The following is a 19,157-nucleotide window of genomic DNA, read 5'->3' as shown; positions in this document are numbered from 1 at the left end:
CGTAAGACCTTTCATTTGAATCTAAGTTTGAGAAAACCTGAGAAACCTAGTGAGATTATTTGACACATACACACACAGACCTGTCCCGGGTTGGCGGTTCAATGCATAGGACGCTGGTCTTACAAGCCAGCTGTCGTCTGTTCGAGCCCCGACCTGGAAGGATTCTTAGTAGGATCCATAGTACTAGCCATACAATGATTCTGTACACTAAGAATTGGCTGCGAAGTCTGTTGAAACAGAAAGGCCAAATTCCACCACAGGAATGTAATGCCAAGACTTTGCTTTGCACACAGACCTTGCTAAGCTCGATGAACTGAGTCGAATGGTATATAACACTTAGCCCTCCTGGCCAATTTTTACTAGTCGAGTTTTCAAGTGATTGCATAACCTTTATATATGAGAAAGGCAAAATTAAATGACTGAAAAAATCATTCCCGAGATTTTCATGTATGAAAGAAGCATCCACGAAACTCTGAGCCTCGAAGTGATTATAACGTCAAATATTCAACCACAGAGATATCGCTCAAGAGATAATCGGCAGCGCGACGAGTCTCCGATGATATTACGATGCTGAATTTCCACTACGCTTCCGTTTGACACTGAAGTGATTCGTGTAAGATTTAATTAGTTTTTCTCGTCAATAAAATATCTTTACTGAATAAATTCTCAACTGAGAAATAATGATTGCTATATGTTCGATTCACGTAGGGTGGTAAAAAAGAACAACAATATTTTTTGACTGCCATCACATTGCTGCTCTGTCGATTAGTGAATCAATAGCAGTTTAAATTGTGTAATTTTAAACGTTCTCAGTAAGCGTAGAGTACGATCAATTATTTTGTGTCTTTACGAAATCTAATGGTGGTTGATAGGGTATATTAAAGAAGCATGTAAATTAATATAGTTTGTCAATTCAAGTGCGTGAAGGGGTTATAGTTGGTAAAAATTTACAATTCGTAATTTTCGGAACGCTCTTTTAACACTGATTATCACCAATCCATAGTTAAGAAAAATACCAGTTCCGATACGGTTTGGTTTACATAGTTTCAACACATGTTCTCGTTTGGTGCACACCGTGTAGGCAATGCAAATACAAATTTAATGAATAAAATATTCCACATCTAATAGTTATTACAGCGACAAAAGACTGTGCTAATTCCAGCTGTGCTTGTGCTTGATTTAAACTCATGCACTATTTAGATTAAACTCAATAAAAAGCTATTTAGCATGAATTTAAATTATGAAAATAGCAGGAGCACAGGGTTTCGCGTATCTCCAGCACACAGCACACACAGCGTTTGAATGGCGCATTCACTTCGGCGTACTCAAGTTAAATGGGATAAATTAATGATTGGATATTTATTAATGTCTTTATTACAATTATAACTATTATTTTTCTCTTTTACTGATTTTATTAATGATATTACTCCACCACCGCGGTGTTGCTGAACAAATTTCGAACACTTCAATACTATTGATCCACTCTTCTATTGAGCATCAAATTTTTTTTATCCTTTTAACCTTTTTACTTTTTTTATACATATAAAAAATAGGTATAGAATTCGCTCAAACTTTGGAAAATTTTTCCGAGGCCCGGAGGGCCGAATGTCATATACCAATTGATTCAGCTCGATGAACTGAGCAAATGTCCGTGTGTGTGTGTGTGTATGTGTGTTGTCAACTAAGAGGTCGAGATCTCAGAGATGGCTGGACCGATTTCGATCGATTAGTCTCAAATGAAAGGTCTCCCCGTCACCATGAACGCTATTAAATGGTTTTGTGCTTGGATGTTTACTTTTTGAGTTATACGAAGTTTTATGTCAAAATTTTGACCGTATCTGTCACACTTGACCTTGAAAACAGAATATATTTTCAGTCTTAGATTTCGCACGGTAATACCTATCCAACAAGCCATAGATTGTTAAAATCCGTCCATTTTTAACGGAGATATCGAAATTTTTGTGTAAGCGACTTTTTCCCCTATTCCAGCAGTACAAGTTTTGAGCGCTGTCTGGAAAGAAATGCTTTGGAGCAGCATAAAACACGATTCTTTTATTCTGTTACATACATTTGTTTCTAAGTATCCAAAAGACTGTGTACAGCATCCTTTTTCAAGACATTTTGCCTCGGACCAATTTTAGCACCGAAAATAGTAAAGAAAAAACTACAAAAACTACAAGGATCAGCCCCATGTGGTTGATTGAGCCCTTGATGTGGAACAAGGCAACCAACATTTCTAATGATCTAAAATCAAGCAGTTCAATAAATCGTCACACTATTGAATCCGCTACTGCACGAGAGTCTGCCTAGATTTATCTAGATTAGGAACCAACACCGAAAATTGTTTGTTTTGTAGTCGACGAAATCACACCAATATCCCAAATGTATGCAATTATATCTTTGATACGATTTTGATATTTAAGCATCTCTTCGTCAAGCTCGTGTTCAAGTTTTGTATGCAAGTAGTGATTTTTATAGCGTTAAGTTTCTGTACCATTTTGCGATTTCGGTTGCAGCGATAAACTTCTTCTCATTATCAATCGAGTTCATCTTATATATATTAGAAATTAATCTCACGCACTCAAAATTTACCCTGGTGTAGTTGTCAATTTCTCAGGCGAAACGACTTAACATGGAATTTCATCCGAGCTTGAATGACACAAGATCAGAGTATACCAATTAAAGCTTCAAATCGTTTTATGGCACTTTTTGTCTTGCTGTCTAGCAACAACCTACCTCTAGCATGCTACGCGTAGGACTGAAACGTCAGCTATAATTTTGCTTTTATTTATAGATTCGCGTGCTTCCAGCAGCTTCCCTTTTGCATCGATTGACCAATCAGAGCGATGCTTTCCCTTTGATATATCACTTACTCCTTCAAAACCGTCGTCTATGGCAGGGAAATCTGGTATGCCGGAGATTTTTAGCAAACAAAAAAGGACACTGCTCGCTACTAATCAAAATTTCAATTATTTATAATTGAAAATACGTGGCTTAATATATTCAAATTGAAACTTAGAAATATTTCCAATCAAATGATGAAATAATATTTATAATTGATACAAAATAGACTGAGCTGTAAGTGTTTAAAATCTGACCACATTTCTACGTGTATTTTACCTTGAGTTTCTAATTTGCACTCCTGTATAGAAAATAAAGATGTGTTCCACATCAAAACGGAACTCACTTCAATTACTCAGCAACGGTTAAACCGATTTTCACGAATCATGATTTAAATTAAAGCTCTTATTGTCCTTAAATATACTGTGCAATTTCATTCTGATCTGACGTCCGGTTCCGAAATTACAGGGCAATGAGTGTCAAAACATTCAAATCGTCACTCAAAATGACGAATTGACGATGGAAAACTGGTACGCGACGGTACGTGCAGCTTTGATCCGTTCGCAGCGTGCTTTGTTCAATTTCGTATACCGTGCAGGGTTGCCACATAAAAATTTATATTTGTCAGGTGAAAAATATGTTAATTTTCAATTCTTTCATTCAATTTGTACCTACTTGTTTGTGTTATTACAAGATCATGATAACGATGCTTTTCTATAAAAGTGCACTCATTCCCTTTCTCATATAGAAAGTTTATGCAAACTCTTGAAAAACTGACGAATGAAAATTGGCCCAGAGGGCTAAGTGTTCTATATTATTCGACACAGTTCATCAAGCTGAGTAATGTATGTGTCATGATTATGTAATTATAGGGTAAAGTGTGTTTAATCATCTAGTGCGACGATGCAAAATAAAGAAAAATTCTTATTGACTTGACATAACTGTTTACGAATTAAAAAGGTTATGTTAGTTCATACCCAAAGAAAGTTTCTTATTTTATGCAAGATTAAAAAAAAATTTTCACAGAATCTTCTAGTGATATTGTTGAAAATTTAAGTAATATGATAAAGGCATCGTTACACCACTAGGTGGATTCAAAAAGGTTTTATTGTAAAACGGTTTAGGTGCAAAAGAGCCGAATAAAAAAAACTATAAAAAAGTCAACCCACATTAGCATGGCCAATCACGTTTCCGTAGTGCACTTGCGTTCGTGATTTTGGTCACCATTTCTACTCAAAAAATTGTTCGGAAACTTTATGTTCAGCATCTTCCGTGTTGATGCTCAAAACTCCTTCCTATTGATAGAAATGTTACATATTCAGTATTTTCAGAGGTACCTACAAAGAGCAAGTGAGCAACACTTGATTAGATTCTCGGTCGAAGATATTGTTTTCGATTTAATTAAAATACCTTTCATAAACTAACAAAATCCCGTATATAACTGGTCCTCGCTAAGAAGCTTTGCCCGATCCTCAGTATCATTGTTACCAATGTGCTGCAAGGCACCGTACGTTGGGATGAAGGCTTCCAGTCATCAAAGTTTTACTAAAGAACAAAACAAACCACAAAACTCGACAAAGCCTCTAACGAATTGCGGGCGGAATGGCAAACAGTGGCACAGTGAGGAACACCAAATGCAAATATTGCACAATGAAACAATTCGTTTGATAACTGACTGACTATCGGCAAAGCCGAGCCCGATGCAGAAATGTTTACAGTAGTCAACCGAAGGCTGCCATTCCGTATGTACTACTTGGGAATGTATGTTGATTTATATCGCATAACAGATGCACTTTCTCCAGTGGCAGACATTGAGACAGAGCACACAAACAAATCAGGGCAAGCACAGCGAATGCTGCTCCGGAACGGAAGCTAGCAGGCGTAGAATGATTAGTTTCCTACCAGAGTTGCAGAATCGAGTTTGTCATTGTTGGTATCATCATTTCTGGAGAATGGTTCCAATCCTTCCAACGTTCCCGAAATAGTGGCACGAAATACCTAAGGCCATTCCGAAGCTTCATTTTGAATAAGCCAATTAAAACGCTGCCATATTTGAAATAGTTCTCTAATCCTTGTGGTGTGAAAATTGAGTCAGTAATTTGAATCGGTGATCTTATCCTGAACTAATTGGAACTATTGATCCAAACTCACAAACAACAATTAACTGATTTCGAGTGAAAATTGAAGTTTTCAAGAGTTTCTATATGATTCTACCGTTTAATTTAGTTTTTAATATGCATCGACGCTAATGAGAAAAGGGGAGTCGAAAAAAAAAATTAGCCTCCGTGAAAACAGCAATATTCCAATCATGGTCGGAAAAAGCGTTTGAATTTGAAATGAACATAAAAAGTACCAACTGAAATCTGGTTTTTTTGTGAGCTGTTTCTATTTTATATTTTCATTACATTTAATGAAACGCTTCACGAGTCATTTTTGGTGATGAAAACCTGTTCAAATCCACCTTCCTCTGTATCGAATCGCTCCCATGAACGCTTCTATTGTCGAGGAGATCAAGTGCTATCAAAGGATTTACCTATGACATATAAATTTCGAGCGGTGTGGTGATAAATTGTCCTTTCTATATATCCGCCGCCCGTGAATGTCCAACGATCAAACGGAAAGTAAATTACAAATGGTCGGAAAAGCGAAAAGCAATTCATGTTCATTCTGTTCTTTTTTTTCTGTAAACTGACAGAAACATATCCCGGATGCAGCGTTGTGCTGTAGCGGGGAAATAATCGTTTATCTATTTATTTATTTACAAACAACAAAAGCAATCATGTCCCCCAATCATTTTTAATAACATGAAAAGAATTTGCCTGTATTCTGCTGCACAACAGATTGAAATCAAATCCAAATTCAACACGATTCAATGATCTCTGCAGACCAATAACAGCACCGTTGGCACTGTAATTAGTTATTAGTACCTACGTCATACAGGCAATTTAAAAGATGCGCTGAAACGAGAATCATAAAAAATTATTTCTACAGATCATTAAACTTTGCAGTATATACAAAAATATAACGGGAACGGAGAGGTTAGAGAAAGTAAAAAACAACCAAGTAAGCAAGTTCAGTTTCTCTTCCGAATGTTTTGACCCGATCACAAACATTTTCCTTACTATTGGTTGGTATGATTAAGTACAGCACCATTTCACATTGTAGTAAAACAGTTTAAAAATTGTAGTAAACTTAGTTAAGAAATATGAACGATTACGGAGACGAACTACGGTGATAACAGAAAAAAGTGTTATGCCATAAGACATGTCTATAAAATTTTCAAATATTTATTCCAGTTGACCACCCGCCACCATGGTTGCCGCGCCTGTTTATACGACTAAATTATAAGTTGCCTAATTTGATCCCTTTACGCTAAATTTGTGTTCAAGTTTGGCTCGTGTGCAATAAATTTCATAACATTGCGTTTCGCTTGTGAATGTGTTACGTAGAGATTCGTAATCGCATTATTGTTTCACTTCTGAGATTTTTGTAAAATTATGCAGTTTTCGAGATTTTCGAGTAGTTTTCGGATAGTTTTTAAGTAGTTAACAATCAGTTTTTTCAACAATTTTTCGTGCAATTTTTGAGAACCTTTTCAAACAGTCTTAAGAGCATGTTTCGAGTGTTTTGAGATGTTTTCGAGTAGCTGTCTGGTAGGTTGTCACACACTTTTTCGAGTAGTTTTCCGTGCAGTTTTTGAGTAGTTTTACGTGCAGTTTTTCTTGCAATTTTCGAGTAATTTTTCGAGCAGTTTTTGGTGCAGTTTTCAAACAATTTTAAGGCCGTTTTAAAAGAAGTTTTGAAGCAGTTTTTGTAGTTGTTTTCAAGCAATTTTTCGCAAAGCTAGGGCAGTTGTCGACTCTTGTTTTATCAGTTTTTAGAGCGGTATTTTAGCTGTTTTGTGAAGTTTTTCGAAAAGTTTTCCGTGTAGTTTTTCGTGCAGTTTTCGAGTTGTTTTGAAGCAATTTTCGTACAGTTTCTTGAACAGTTTTCCGTGCAATTTTTCAAACAGTTTTCCGTGTAGTTTTTAGTGCAATTTTTGAGCATTTTATTTTTAGAGCAGTTTTCAAGCCAATTCAGAGTAGTTTTCAAGCAGCTTTGTATGCAGTTTTGGTGCTATCTTAGAGAAGTTATCTTTGACCAGTTTTTCATGCAGTTTTTTCTAACAGATCTCAAGCAGTTTTTGGAGAAGTTTTCGAGCAGTTTCTAAAGCTGTTTTTTTCAAACATTTCTTCGACTAGTGCAGTTTTTCGTAATTTCGAGTAATTTTTAAGGCAAGTTTTTGTTTAGTTTTCGAGTAGTTATAGAGTTTTTGTTCAGTTTTCAAGCAATCTTAGGCAGTTTTAAAGCAATTTTCAAGCAATTTTTTTTTTGAAGCAGTTTTTTAAGCTGTTTTCAAGCAGTTTTTCGTAAAGCTTTCAAGCAGTTCTTCGGGCAGTTGTCGAGTATTGTTTTGTCAGTTTTTAGAGCAGTTTTTTAAGTGATTGGTGCAGTTTTTCGAGAAGTTTTCCGTGTAGTTTTTTGAACAGTTTTCCGAGCAATTTACAATCAGTTTTTGAAGCAATTTTTGCACAATTTTTTGAACAATTTTCGAGCAGTTTTTCAAACAGTTTTCCGTGTAGTGTTCAAGTAGTTTTTAGTTCAATTTTCGAGCATTTTATTTTAGGCCAGTTTTCGAGCTATTTTAGTGCAATTTTCAAGCAGCTTTGTGTGCTGTTGTTTTCGAGTAGTTTTTCGTAAAGCTATTGTTTTCGTAGAATATTGTTTTTCAGTTTCTAATGCAGTTTTTGAGCAGTTTTTCGTGCAGTTTTCTTTCAGTTTCCAAGTAGTTTTTGAAGCAATTTTTGTACAATTTCTTGAAAAGTTTTCGAGCAATTTTTCAAACAGTTTTCCGTGTAGTTTTCAAGCAGTTTTTAGTACAATTTTCGAGCATTTATGTTTAGAGCAGTTTTTGAGCTATTTTAGGGCAGTTTTTGTAATCTCAAGCAGTTTTTGGAGCAGTTTTCGAGCAGTTTCTAAAGCAGTTTTATAGCTGTTTTTTTTATGAAACATTTCTTCGAGTCATTTTTAGTGCAGGTTTGCATGCAGTTTTTGAGTAGTTCTAAAGTTTTCAGCTAGGTTTTCAAGCAATTTTAGGTAGTTTTAACAGAAGTTTTAAAGCAGTTTTTTTAGCTGTTTTCAAGTAGTTTTTGGTAAAGCGTAAAGCAGTTCTTCGAGCAGTTGTCGAGTATTGTTTTTTTCAATATTTAGAGCAGTTTTTTTAGTTGTTTTGTGCAGTTTTTCGAGAATTTTTCCGTGTAGTTTTTGAACAGTTTTTCGAGCAGTTTTTGAAGCACCATTTCTGGAACAGTTTTCGAGAAGTTTTTCAAACAGTTTTCCGTGTAGTTTTCAAGCAGTTTTTAGTGTAATTTTCGATTGTTTTATTTTTAGAGCAGTTTTTGAGCTATTTCAGGGCAGCTTTCAAGTAGTTTCTTGTGCAGTTTTCGTGCTGTCTTAGAGCAGTTATCTTTGAATACTTTTTCAAGTTGATTTCTTAACAGATTTCAAGCAGTTTTCGAACAGTTTTTAAAGTAGTTTTAAAACGGTTTTCAAACTCTTCTTCGAGTAGTTTTTAGTACAGGTTTTTCGTGCAGTCTTCGAGAAGTTTGTCATGCAATTTTCAAGTTGCTTTTCGTGCAGCGTTGGAGCTATTTTTAGCATTTTTCTAGCAGTTTGTAACGCAGTTTTAGAGCAAATTGTAGCAGTTTTTGAGCAGTTTTAAGCAGTTTTCGATCGGTTTTTATGCGGATTCCTGAAATAACGCGGTTTGTGCATTAGGAACCAACATCGAACACGCGAACCCAGTCTCTGTTTGCCTTGGTTCGTGTTTGTCTTGTATCCGACGAAATTACATCGATAGCCCAAATAGATGCAATTATATGTATATGCATAGGGGGAAGTATCATACAGCGCTGGCCAAACGCCCCCTTCATTTTTTAACCATTCAAGGCTTTTATAAAAAAAAAAATTATCAAAAGTTGATGTGCAAGTTTGGTAGTTTTCGTTTGCTGGAAAATATGGAAATATCATTAGGCAGCTTTCCGAAGTAGGGTTTTTCTTCAGCTAAACAAGCATTTTAACCGTGTAAAACGTCTAATGGTCGGTTGCTAGTTAGTAATTAACTTTTAGCAGTGCTAATGTCTATATTTATCGTATAAAAATCCAGAGAAACAAAATGGTTTCTTTGATATACGAATTTTCTCATAACAATCACTTAACGGACATTATGCTCCAACTCCACCAGTTAAAATATTGTTTTTAAAATTTATAACGATTATTAAAACTTAATTAAATAATTATGCAATTGATTTCTGGTGCAAAGAATGTCTTCTTTATCTGCTTTTCTTCTATATCCATATTTCAAGGGTCATATTCTTGACTTGATTTCTATCTGGTTTGTTTCACAGAAAAATACAAGACTTTATTTTTATCGCGATAACATATATGTTTTTATGTACTAATCGCATCTAAAGTAAATTATCTAGACTTTGTCACGGTAGATTTATGATACAACCCTTCAAAGCCGAGATATCCGAAGAACAAATAGAGGTATGCATTTCCGAGCGTTCCAATTTTCAGCAGTTCTTCAGTCAAAAAAAATACAACCCGACCGCTAAACTCAATGAATCATTCTGAAAATTTCACACAATATTCTCAACTAAATTTCGAAGACATTGTCAGGTGGGTTTTTCTATATTCTGCACCGTTTCCAAGAAAATTTAATTTGAAACGGGTAAATAGCAAAAAACCTGTCACTTTACGGTACTGTTCTCAGCCCTTAAGAAAGAATTTTCATAAGGAAGGATCGGTGGGAGAAACATTAATCAGAACTAATGAATTGACAAATATTTGGGTTTTACTATATATATTCATTTTACATTTATTTTACATTTATTGTATTCAAATCAAACAATAACGATATTTAGTAAAAACTCTAAAGGACAATTAAATTATAGTTCTTTTGAAGAAAAAAGTATTCCTAGATATCAAGCGCAAAATGAAGAAAAATTCGAAACCAAGCAAAAGTTTTAGGGCAAACTGTTCGTCCACGTTCTGTATCACATGGTATGAATAACCAAGTTGCCTGAAACTGCTCAATAAGACAGCTAAAGTCAAATGTCTTAAGCTCATAAAGACGGATTGAGGGGCGGGTAGGGTCTAACACTTTTGAAAAATCATTTATTTTTTTCTTCCTATTTTCTGATAGTAAATCATTTCAAGAATATTCTGTGAAATTTTTAAGCCTATCGGAACAAAACTCAGAAAGTTATGGGCCTTTACCTTTGCCAATCTCATACTACGAAGAAATAATGTTTTATTATAACAAATGTTTCTCGAAAATGTTTCATTATAACAAAATACAAAAGACAAGATATGGCTTTTTGAGAATGTTAGAGTATACATGCTCCCTTGACTAATAAATTGTTTCCTTCGGTTTTATAGACAATAAATTTTAAACGCGTTTTTCTCGAAAGCAAGTTTTGAAAGTCCGTGGCCATCGTCATTCAAAAACTACTACCAATTTTTTTTCAAAATTTGCACACACTTTCTACATATAAAAAACCAGACCCCAACGTTTTCCTTTTCGTTGTTTGTTACTATAGAAAGGTTTTACAGTTACAAAATGGCGGATTTTTTCGTGAAAAATCGTACTTTTTAATTTTAACAGCCACCAAAAATTCAAAAAATTAAAAAACAATCAAACAGAAACGTTAGGGTCTAGAAAAACTTCTTCTTCAACTATGCTGCGTTTACTTGTTCACTTCTGATTAGTCTGCGCAGAGATACAGTGGACACTGCAAATCATAATTTTTTACAAGCGTCCTCAAAAATGCCTTCACCGACTTATTTCTCAATATTTTTCCATGGAAAAATTACAAAATTTTGTTCGAATAATGCTTTCTATTATACAAAATATTTGAATCTATTTTTTTGAACGATAGTTCTGAAAAATACTCGCGAAAATGATGTTTTTATTTTCATCATTTGGACCCTACCCCCTTATGGTTCTTGAATGTGATTAGGAAGGCTCAAGAAAAACGAGAAGCATAGCGAGCAAGGTGGATCGATCAAATGGAGGCATATTCAATTTTTATACAAAGCTCAGTTTTTTATTCATTCTTAGTTAATACATATTTCGATTAAAGCAGTAAAACAATACGATTTTCCGAAACTGTTTAATAAAAGGGTCCTCTTCAGGAAATAGCAAACAACTGAAAATATTAAATTTGAAAGAACATGTTGTTTGTATAGAAAATCGACGATGTGAATTAATACGTTCTTTTTGGGTCTTCGGGACTTGCTGCAGGCGCTTCGACTTGATTTCGATCTGGTTTATAGTATTTCTTAGGACTGCTAATAGCTAACCTCGAAACCTCCAGACCAAGATGTTGAAGTTAGAAACGAATTACAACCGTCCGCTGGGACACGTGTTCACTAATGCATTCCCTACACGATTGCTTTTTATGTTGGCCGAGGCGTGCGGGCGTGTGTAAATAACATAAGGAATACAATTATTTTATCATTATTAATTACGTCAATACTCAAGCCATGAGCTCAATTTGTAGATGGAAACGCATGGTATTTAGTTCTAAGGGCATGTGATGTAGGATTTTAGAGCTAAGTACCATGCGTCTCCATCGGATGATGACAATTTGATGGAGACGCATGCTTTTCTGAATGGTTTATTTTTTTAAAGTCTGATATTAGGGGAAGAAGGGGTATGCCTCGGGGTTAATAATGCACCTTTTCCTTTTCTCAAAAGTTACCAATTTTTTTCACTGGAATTTTAATGAAACTGAAAGTCCACCATAACAACAAATTACTATAAAATTTTGGTAGCGATGGTTCAATCATATCTGGAAAAATAAAACTACAAGGATCAGCCCCATGGGGTTGTTCGAGCCATTGATGTGGAACAAGGCAACCAAAATTTCTAATGATCTACAATCAAACAGTTCAATCAATCGTTACACTTTTGAATCCGCAATTGCACGAGGGTATGCCTAGATTGAACTTGATTAGGAACCAATACCGAACATTGTTTGTATTATAGCCGACGAAATTACAACAATATCACAAATGTATGCAATGATAGCTTTGTACATACTTGCGATACTGATTTCAATATTTAAGCTTCTTTTCGCCAAGCTTGTGTTCCAGTTGTATATGCAAGCAGTTATTTGTATAGCGTAAAGTTTCTCTATCTTCAGCGATTTCAGTTGAAGCGATAAACTTTTTCTCATTATCAATCGAGTTCATCTTATATAATTTAGAAATTAGTCTTAAGCACTCAAAATTCACCCTGGGGTAGTTGTCAATTTCTCAGGCGAAACGACTTAACATGGAATTTCATCCAAGCTTGAATGACACACGATCAGAGCACAGCAATTAAAGCTTCAAATCGTTTTATGGCACTTTTTGTCTTGCTGTCTAGCAACAACCTACCTCTAGCATGCTACGCGTAGGACTGAAACGCTAGCTATAATTTTGCTTCTATTTATAGATTCGCATGCTTCCAACAGCTTCGCTTTGCATCGATTGACCAATCAGAGCGATGCTTTCCCTTTGATATATCGCTTACTCCTTTAAAACCGTCGTCTATGGCAGGGAAATCCGATATGCCGGAGATTTTTAGCAGACAAAATAGGACATTGCTCGCTACTAATCAAAATTTCAATCGTTTATAATTGAAAATACGGCTTGATACATTCAAATCGAATCGTAGAAATATTTCCAATCAAATAATGAAATAATATTAATAATTGATACAAAATATACTGAGCTGTGAGTGTTTAAAACCTGACCACATATCTAAGTGTTTAGGTTTTATTTAACAGCTGAATTTAAAAAAAATACTAACGTTGCATATTTTGCGGCATTATGTGAGAAAGTCTGCAAGCCCAGAGAGTTCCATTACAATCTGAGTGAGTGCTTTTTTTTGAGTTGGCGCGAAAGTCGTCGTAGTTCAATTGGGTAGTTTCATTCTCTTTATACAAATAACGTACCATAAGAGATTGACGAAAATCGTAAATACGGCAAAATACCAATATAGACAGCGGGCCCCCATTCGTCTTTCCAACAACACAACTGCCTAGTTTTGACGTGGAACCCGACATCCCCGTGCAGTATATTTACTCACACAAAGCAGACTGTAATTGGCGATAAATAAGCCCTGAGTATGTAATTTAATAACGATAATTCGGCGGTAAACTGTCGAAACTTTCCAATCAACTTTGAGAGATGTCGTACTCGGGTGTAAACCGTCGCTAAACTAATCCCATAGTTTCGAGGGATCTGGGAGTGAGCCCCTCGGTAAGCCGGCCTGAACCGGAACGGTGCTAACAACTGGAACACAGAGGCGAAATTAATTCAATTTTGTGTCGGTAGCCTAACCCGCTTCGTTCCGGTGGGACCTCATTAGCACAGATTACCACCGAAGTGTGTAGGTGTGTGTATGCGTATGTGTCTGTGCTTACCTTTTTGGAGCTCCACGTTAGGGTGTCTCTCCGTTCGGGAGCTTGATTCATAACGTTTATAGCCGTTGAGGAAAATATGCAACCGAGTTGAAAAACCATTTGCTCGTTCCGTTCCGGTAATTATAAATTCTGAGCTAGCGACGGTAGCTTTTAAGTTTACCAGCAGTTTCAAACAATGTTCCTAAATCAAGCGGCGGCGTAATCTACCGGTTCGAGGGAATTTAATTGTGCTGATTAGAGCAGTTCGGAGCCCAACCTTCGTTCACCGTCATCATTTTTCGAGCAAATAAATGTGTGTATGTTAATGGGTGATTAATCATGTTCATTTAAGTACGGAGAAATTACTGCTCATTACCCCATCCAGCAGAGATAAACATAATATCCTAATACCGGATTATTCTTTTGTTTTTACTTGCAGCTAGTCACAGCGGAAAGCCAGTGGAAGTCTTTGCGAGCTGTGCCCAAGCAGGAATAAAAAAAAGGTACGTTCATCAATTCTTTTCCTTCTAATCTAGCAATTTTCCGGACAACTGATAAATCCATCACGTGGTTCGATGAGCGGTGTCCTGGCTCCTAGTCTTGGACACAGCTAGCTCGAATCGACATCAACGAATCAAACATTTCCTCCCCCGGCCACCATCGGAAGTGAAATATGCCGGAACAGTCTGAAATGAATACGTGATCGACAATCATTTGATGGATTTGTTTCATTGTCGGTTCGGACAAAGTGGGTCATTTCCTCGTGTGATTTGTGTGACGTGCGGTTTTCTGTCTGTGCCGGTGTCGGTGTTGGTGCTCCTGAGACCGAAGTAGATTAATTGGAATCATTCGGATCAGTCCAGCTCGTAACAGAAATAGAATTAGGCCGAAGGCTTTTCTGATTTTTGTCTTGCCAAGAGCAAAAAATAAAATCTGTTTTAATCCACCTCGTGGTGTTACGATGGCTTTCTCATATAATGGATATTTTTAATGATAATATTATGGGATTCTTCAAAACTTTTCTTGGAACAATGAATGGGAACAAATTTTTAATAGTTTTGACCCAAATTAATAGGAATTCTTCTTTTTTTTGCATTTTCGTTCTAAATGACGGTTTAACATATTGTACACACTTCACCCTGTTGTTCCGGAACCGGAAATTAGATCCAAACAAATGTCCAGAGCAGTCTACTTTTATAGACGTAGATCCTTTTATGTAATTTGAGTAAAAGTTTGTGAAAATCTAAGTCAAATTCTTGAAACTTTTCATGGAACAACTGACAAAAATTTTAATTGTACGGACAAATTAATGCAAAAGGAACTCACGATGCTAATTCAGTTACGGAATGACAGAATTGGTGGAAGTTTTTAAAAGCGTAACATATATGTTCATTCAATCCGTAATAATAGCAGAACCGGAGGTCGAATCCGATTAAAATTTGCGTGTTGTAAGCCCACTGCGCTCAATAACCCATTTGAAATGTAATAAATCGTTTTGACAGAACCAGAGAACCGGATTTTTTGTAACGCTTGAGAACAATGGAAGCTGTCAGCTGTTATTCCGTGGTTGATAAATACCAACTGTCTGTTTACGTACCGGCTACAGTGTTGCCATATTTACAGATTTTTTAACCATTTTTATGCTGAGAAGAAAATATTAATATTAATCATTAACGTTCAAAAACAATTAATTGAGCATACATTTTTGCGTAGTTTTTTATCCTCTCCTATCTACAAACGAATAGCTACAAATAGCTTTATTAAAGAATGTTTAAACTATTCGCAGTGAAAAATCGTTCCCGATAAGAGCTTCATTTCCTACTCAAACCCCAATTGTAAGTTCGAGTCCTCCAGTATGAGACCTTCTCTAAAACTACGACAAAGTATTTCTTCATTGTTTCAAAAAAACTGAAATAATTCATCGGTTACAAAAGAATACTCTTTTTTCGCATACTTAGCTAGGTTAAACTTCCCGAGTGTTTTCAAAAATAAGTCTGAAAAATGTGAAATACTCTGTATATCTCGAACAAAAAAACGTTGACATGATAAACTTTTGACGTCTTACTTTACTATTGGGCACCTTTTCAAAATTCACTCTGTACAAGAATGGGCAGAACATTATCGAGAATATCTCTTGTTTAATTTAAGGTAGCAACATAATTTCCTCTCTATATCAATTGAAATGTGGTCAGCAATCTACAATAAAAAATTCAATAGCATGAGATAATCACAAATAACTCAAAATTGAAGTTTTCTAAAATGTTTGGTATGAAAGAGCATTAACGCGCGAAGTTCCAACCGCATGAATTGAACGAACCATCGCACAAAGCGTGTCGCGCAAAATCGACACATATGCCGTTTTTCATTGAAAAACACTGGTGGCGTGGGTTGCTCTGATTTTGCAGTTTCGAGCAGAAATGCAATATTTTGACGGTGTTTCATTGCCATTTCTGCTCGAAAGTGCAAAACCAGATCAATCCACGCCACCAGTGTTTCTCAATGAAAAACGCCAATTGAAATACGGCATATTTTCAGTCATTAAGCGCAGTGGGCTTACAACACGTTTTGTTCACTAGTAAAACAGACACTAACTACGCACAAAAAGTGATCGGAACTGTGTCCGTGTATGAAATTTCGATCGGATTCGACCTCCGGTTCTGCTATTATATGGTGAATAGTGATCGGGTAAAATTTTGATTCTAGAAATATGCAAAACGATTTTGGGAAAAGATTGTATTTTTATGTTATTATAATACACCATTGGAACTAATTTTGCTGAAATGTAAGCGTACTGCACCACACATACTTCAGGAGTGTTTCTGCTATGATAATAATTTTTGCAACATAAATGCAACATTTCGAATAATACAAATTAAATAAAATGGCGAACATATTTATTTAGACCTTTCCATAGTTTATGGATTTCTCATTTCACCTAATGTTTCAATTGCTATACCTTTGAATAGCAAAGTAGTGAAAAGCACTGCGGATTTCTTGTTTAAATTTATTCCAAATCAAATAATCTGAATTATTTTAATTTATGATTAAAATATGATTCTAAAGTACGACGACGATTAAAACAACGCCTTAAACCTCTGAAAAGTTTTTCATTCATTGATCTGGGTTTGATTTCGTATTTCAGAATTCACTAAAAAGAACTGCTTAAAAAACACATGTGAATCGAACCTCATAAATCATTGTTTTTCAACACAGAATGATTATTCATTTTTCAAAAAGTCCTTTGTTAAATCGTCTTGTTTAAAATATTTAAGTGGACCAACACAGCCTGTGTCTTCATATCCACGAAACAAATCAAACAAAGTTGGTAAACAAGAAAATTTTTCTAACTTTCATTAGATGGTGTTTCAAATGTATAGTAGAATTAATTTTTCGGTTTGTGATAGCTCTCGAAATGTTATTCTAACAACAACGAACATAAATCTCGTTTGTTACACATCGCACATCATTTCTGAGATGTAGAAAAACTGACTCTATCCATACCGATTTATCAGCTGCTTTCGACAAGATTAATAATGATATCACTCTAGCGAGACTCAACAGCATTGGATTCCATGGTAGATATTCAGACTGGATAAAGTTCAGTCTAGTTGAGCGCTAAATGTCGGTAAAAATTGATGACACTATTTCTAGATCGTTTACCCGTTACCTCTGGTGTGCCACAAGGTAGTCACCTTGGATCTCTTCTGTTCCTGCTTTACATCAAAGAAGTTAATCTCTCTCTCTCTGAAGTGCTTGAAGCTCTTGTACGCAGACGACTTCAAACCTTTTTTTTTAAATTGATAGCGATGCTAAATTTCTTCAACCACAACTTGATATTTTCGAAAATTGATGTCAGTTCACCAGCATGGTACCAAATGTTTCGAAATGTTCTATAATAACGTTCAGTAGCAAAAGAAAACCAATTGATTTCAACTATTCACTTCTTGGGTCGTGTTAAACAGAGTGAGTTGCTTTATAGATCTAGGAGCCCTACTTAATAGCAAATTAACTTTCAGCGATCACATATCATATATCGTATCTAATGCATCCAAACAACTCGGATTCATCTTCCAAAAGACCAAATCATTCAGTAACTTACACTGCTTGAAAGCAGTATATATCGCTCTGGTTCGCTCTGCTCTTGAGTGTTCTGCAGTTGTGTGGTCACGTTACTACCATAACGGGGTGAAACGCATTTAAGTTGTGTAGCATAAATTCGTTCGTTTTGCTTTACGTTCGCTGCCTTGGAGAGACCCTCATAACATTTTTAGATACGAACATTGAGGTAACCTAATTGAATTTGAGTTGCTTATACCGTTTTCGTTTTAGAACCTACACGCGGGCAACTCTGAATCCGAGTAAAACGAACACGTGTTACGCGCCCTAGACAACAACTCATATAAAAAAGAAAAAATAAACAAACTCACATGGATGCGTGATGCGACCCGAGAAAATTTTCAGAGCGAAACTACGCGATTGGAGTCCGATCTAGAGCGATACCAGGTTGCTAAAATAAACTCATCAAAAGTTGTTTTGGCGACTCTGGGTCAGCTCTCGGGCTGCTCTGATCAATAAACGAAAACGGTATTAGTGATCAACGCAATATTTGTTGCTGATTTAATTCTGTGAAGCATCGACTGCTTCAGCCTTCTCGGACAACTCGATATAAATATTAGTCGCAGAACTCTCCAGAATAACCCCTCCCCAGTTTGCTAGAACGAATTATACGAATAACGAACCTGTATCAAGCATGATTGTTTGATTTTAATATGTCTAGTACTACTTTCAGACGATCTGTATTTTTTAAACTCTACCTAGAGCTATTCGCAATGCTGTAATAGATATTTGTCGGTTTTAAAATGACAGTCTGTCCTATAATTTGAAACTGTCAAGAATGATACTCGAGCTTGATGATCTCAACGCGATGATGAGGAGGTTTTATGCCTGCTAGAAAGAAAGAAACTTAAAGTATCAACTCCAGTGAGCTTCTCTCTGCTCCAAATAAACAAATAAATAAATAAATCAAGTATATAACAAAATATTCAGATATATTCACACAAAATATATCGATGTTTTTTCAATAAAATATTCAGTTCAGGCCTTTCTGCGTTGAAGCTTTACGTGGCTTTACGTATTTTGTTACAAAAGTATAATTTTTTTACTACTGGGTCTCGTTGTCACCCTTCCATCTTAATCTAGCGAGGATCGAGGGTCACTTTGTCCGTGACTCATCCGATCATCCATTGCTTCATTGTCGGTGTTGTGTGTGTAGTTTATGTTTTCTTTTCGTTGTCCTACAGACCTTTTCAAAATTATAGGGCCACCTATAAATTTCAAGATACAAAAAAAGGAATAGTTTTAGGATTTTTTTTCGATGGAACAAGAAATAAGATTGCAAAACACGAATGTGAGTCCAAGAGTTGCTTGATTTCGCTGAAAAACTTTTGTGATAGAACGTTTTTAAGGAAAATGGCTTTTCAAAATTATAAAGCCACTTGCAGTTTATTGAGGTTCGGATGATTAAAATAAGCAACAAAAAGCATCTAATGATCCGTTACTCCACCGGAACGGTTTATTGTCTGAAAAATACGATTTGGCATACTTTGCACCAATTTCTGCAGTGTTACCAGTTCAATAGCTTCCCAAGACTGAAGAATAACACTTTTTAGCTCTTGTAATGATGAAAATTGACGACTATCGGCATAAATTTGTTGTACCATAATACCCCAGAGATTCTCAATTGGATTTAAATCCGGTGAGCAAGCTGGCCAGTTCAAAATATCAATTTTCTCGGACTTTAGCCACCTCATTGTTTCAGCA

The 19,157-nt window shown here is 35.7% G+C and overlaps 1 protein-coding gene across 1 annotated transcript in view; it reads left to right on the top strand.

The window, feature by feature from the left end:
* Positions 1–19,157, top strand: part of LOC131430781 (connectin-like) — a 502,561-nt gene that overhangs the window by 236,240 nt on the left and 247,164 nt on the right. The window contains exon 2 of the mRNA XM_058595987.1: positions 13,777–13,840. The gene's annotated coding sequence lies outside the window, so the exon portion shown is untranslated. The remainder of the gene's footprint in view (positions 1–13,776; positions 13,841–19,157) is intronic.

The sequence above is a fragment of the Malaya genurostris genome, chromosome 2, assembly GCF_030247185.1.
Source record: "Malaya genurostris strain Urasoe2022 chromosome 2, Malgen_1.1, whole genome shotgun sequence".
Taxonomy (NCBI): Eukaryota; Metazoa; Arthropoda; class Insecta; order Diptera; family Culicidae; genus Malaya; species Malaya genurostris.
The sequence above is the reverse complement of the archived record's forward strand: the minus strand, read 5'-3'. Positions and strand labels throughout refer to the sequence as shown.